The 3,777-nt window shown below is 44.0% G+C and overlaps 1 non-coding gene across 1 annotated transcript; it reads left to right on the forward strand.

The window, feature by feature from the left end:
* Positions 1-3,055: 3,055 nt before the first annotated feature.
* Positions 3,056-3,160, forward strand: LOC115896641. Its single transcript, XR_004056555.1, has one exon. It is a non-coding gene; the product is annotated as a U6 spliceosomal RNA (small nuclear RNA).
* The last annotated feature ends 617 nt before the right edge of the window (positions 3,161-3,777 follow it).

The following is a 3,777-nucleotide window of genomic DNA, read 5'->3' on the forward strand; positions in this document are numbered from 1 at the left end:
TGCTCTCTCCTTCACTGATCCCTGTTATCTTACCTAAAACATCTTTTCCTCTTTATCCAGGAAAATAGGTCTGGAATCCAGTCTGTTTTGTAATTGACGGTTGTCTAATGATCAACAGGTACCTGATTCCTACACTGAGTCTCTCTCATCAATTTTATTTAAGGATTTGGGGGCAGAAAATGGGATGCCAAATTATTCAGTAAATGTAGGGTATTTCACCATAAAGCCACAGGAAATGGTGAAAGGGGACATTTAATTGAAACAGTAGTGACAGCTCAAATCCCTTACTCATTAAAGAGATGTAGAATAAATAGGACATCAGCTAAGCAGACTAAGATTTTGAGATTTCACAGAATAATCAGTGAACTTTCTAATGAGTAAACAAATACAGACTAGCTATCAGACTAGCTATCACCAGACAAGAAATATGATTAACCTAGTTGCCTGAGAAATAATGCTATCTGGATGAAATGATGTTTGTTTCACAAAAAAAAAAGAAAAAAAAGAAAAAGAAAAAGAAATCTTGCTAACGTAGGATGCAGTTTAAAAAAAAAAAAAAAAAAACACGTTATTTTTCCCTATACTTCTTTCTTGTTCTGACTTCTTTCTTCTCTTTTTCTAACTCATAGTAATACAAGCCATATACTTTTAAAAACTTAACAGTGCCAGCTTAAAAAAGGAAAGGCAATAGGAAAATAGAAAATAAACTTTGGAAATTTCAAAACTGTAAATATTGGCTTGGAATATGAATCCGATTAGAATCTTAGAGATAAGCTGTAGCTAAGCTTACTATGAAAAGACTTGCTCCATAGTTATATCTCAAAAGCAACAATGTAAACTTGGAAAAGAAGACAAACTATAAGAAACTATGGAGTTTTGATGCCAGAATTTTTACCTCGCTTTAATAACTTGGTAGAAGAAATTGTCCAAGTGTATCTTTTTTAATTTTAATAACAGAAGGAAAGGTAGGCCAACCGACTTTAGTTTAGAATAATTTTCCAAGTTAGATGAAATAATGCTGTGACCCAGATCTGAACAGAATACCAGATGCTTCCTACCTACAGGAGACATTTGCAATTTTTTTGACTGCTCGCCCTCTGAACTGTCTTCCTATGCTTGAGGAATTCCTCACCATTTGAGTCTTAGTAAGAAACAGGGTCCTGCTCCCACTCTAGATGCTAAAAATCCATCCACTCATGTCAGCCGCCTGTTTCTTTTGCAGGCCTAGGTTTCGCCAATCAGGTGTACCAGCTCCAGATTTTTTTTTTTTTTTTTTTTTTTTTTGAGACGGAGTCTTGCTCTGTCACCCAGGCTGGAGTGCACTGGCCAGATCTCAGCTCACTGCAAGCTCCGCCTCCCGGGTTCACGCCATTCTCCTGCCTCAGCCTCCCAAGTAGCTGGGACTACAGGCGCCCGCCTCGTCGCCCGGCTAGTTTTTTGTATTCTTTAGTAGAGACGGGGTTTCACCGTATTAGCCAGGATGGTCTCGATCTCCTGACCTTGTGATCCGCCCGTCTCGGCCTCCCAAAGTGCTGGGATTACAGGCTTGAGCCACCGCGCCCGGCCTTTTTTTTTTTTTTTCAATACAGGATCTCGCTCTGTCACCCAGGCAGGAAAGTGCAGTGGCACGATCTCGGCTCACTGCAACCTCCGCATCACCACATCCAGCTATTTTTTCGTATTTTTTACAGAGACAAAAAATGTTGCCCAGGCTGGCCTGAAACTCCTGAGTTCAAGCAATCCAGCTGCCTCGGCCTCCCAGATTACTGGGATTACAGGTGTGAGCCACCACCCCTAGCTCCAGAATTTTGACTCTGGAGTCAAGTCATTAAAAGCAATGGAAGAAAGGCACGTCCATTCCGGTAGCCACACCCAGTTTCAAAAGTCAGTCAGGGCCGGACGCTGTGGCTTACGCCTGTAATCCCAACACTTTGGAGGCCAAGGTGGGCGGGTCACTTGAGGTCAGGAGTTCGAGACCAGCCCAGCCAATAGGGTGAAACCATGTCTCCACTAAAAATACAAAAATTAGCTAGGCGTGGTGGTGCACGCCTGTAATCCCAGCTAGTCAGGAGGCTAAATCACGAGAATTGCTTGAACCTGTGAGGCACAAGTTGCAATGAGTGGAGATCACACCACTGCACTCCAGCCTGGGCGACAGAACAACACTCCATCTCTGGAAAAAAAAGGCAGTGGGGATGACAGCACCATCCTACATGTTGGTGAGTGTGGCAGCTGTAGAGTCGCCTCCTCCTTGGCAGCAGCAATGACCTGGGCAGACACAATCTGGGACCCCAGTATGTAGCCTCCTTTGACCTTGGACTTCTTGCCCTCCCGTGTTTCTGCGAGCTACCCAAAATGTTTTCAGTGCTGTCCTTTTCTGCTTATGCCAGAATCAGTTTCTGTTACTGATTCTAAAGAACCCTAAGGGACACAGAGCCTCTGGAATAGTGACTTATAATTAAAAAGAGAGAGGAACCAGGACATGAAGTACAGTTTCTTATAAGCTGTGTAGTACTCACAAAAGACATCTAATTGAAGATAAGATCATTAATTTACGTGTGTATTTTTCCTTAATGTAAGCCAGGGAGGTGTTTCCAGGAGGACACATGGGGGAGCAGGGAGGCTGATGAGGACAGGTGAGAGGGGCGGCGGGAGAAGGGAGCTCCGGGCTGGGGGAGGCAGGTTTCACTGACAGTTGGGAAATAGTAAAGGGAAACCTCATCCCTTTATCGAGGTCTAGGCCCCAAAACTCTTTTGCAAAATGCGGGGTTTGTCTCTGAAGGCCTCTGGCCCATGTGCCTGCTGCCATTTCCTCTATCCCTGAGATCTCCAGAAGAGAAAGGAGCTCCAGCCGCCCGTTCTTTGGACATGGAGAGGAGCAGAGCAGGATGGAGCCTGCAGGTCATGCCAGGAGTCACAAGGCTGTGGCTGTCAGGTACCAAGCTCAGGCAGCGGGATTGTAAGAACACCTGGGATGGAAAGCCATGTGCAGAGGATGAGGATATGAGACTACCTCTTTTACAAACAAAACTCTTTTAGTCTAAGCCTGATTATAGTGCTCCCTTTGGCTGTACATATACTAAAATTGGAATGATACAGAGAAGATTAGCATGGTCCCTGTGCAATTATAATGCAAATTTGTGAAGCCTCCATTAAAAAAAATAAAAAAATAAAAAACTGGAGGCCAGCACAGTGGCTCATGTTTGTAATCCCAGCACTTTGAGAGGCTGAAGTGGGGGGATCATGAAGTCAAGAGATCAAGACCATCCTGGCCAACATGGTGAAGCCCCATCTCTACTAAAAATACAAAAATTAGCTGGGCGTGGTGGCGCACACCTGTAGTCCCAGCTACTCAGGAACCCAACGCAGGATAATGGATTATCGCTCGAACCCGGGAGGCGGAGATTGCAGTGAGCTGAGATCGCAGCCATTGCATTCCAACCTGGTGACAGAGCGAGACTCTGTCTCAAAAAAAAAAAAAAAAAAAAAAAAAAAGAAAGGAAAGAAAATACAGCCTGGACATATATCAAGGCCTTCTCTCTAGAAAAATAAAAATAAAAATAAAAATCAGCCAGGCCTATTGACTTTCACCTGTAGTTCCAGCTGAGGCTGAGGTAGGTTGGAGGATTGCTTGACCCTGGGAAGTCGAGGCTGCAGCGAGCCTTGAAGCCATGATTGCACCATTGCACTCCAGCCTGAGTGACACAGCGAGATCCTATCTCAAAAAAAAAAAAAAAAAAAAAAAAAGGCCTAGTTATAATAGAGTTCTAAGTGTTT

Source organism: Rhinopithecus roxellana, chromosome 3, assembly GCF_007565055.1.
Source record: "Rhinopithecus roxellana isolate Shanxi Qingling chromosome 3, ASM756505v1, whole genome shotgun sequence".
Taxonomy (NCBI): Eukaryota; Metazoa; Chordata; class Mammalia; order Primates; family Cercopithecidae; genus Rhinopithecus; species Rhinopithecus roxellana.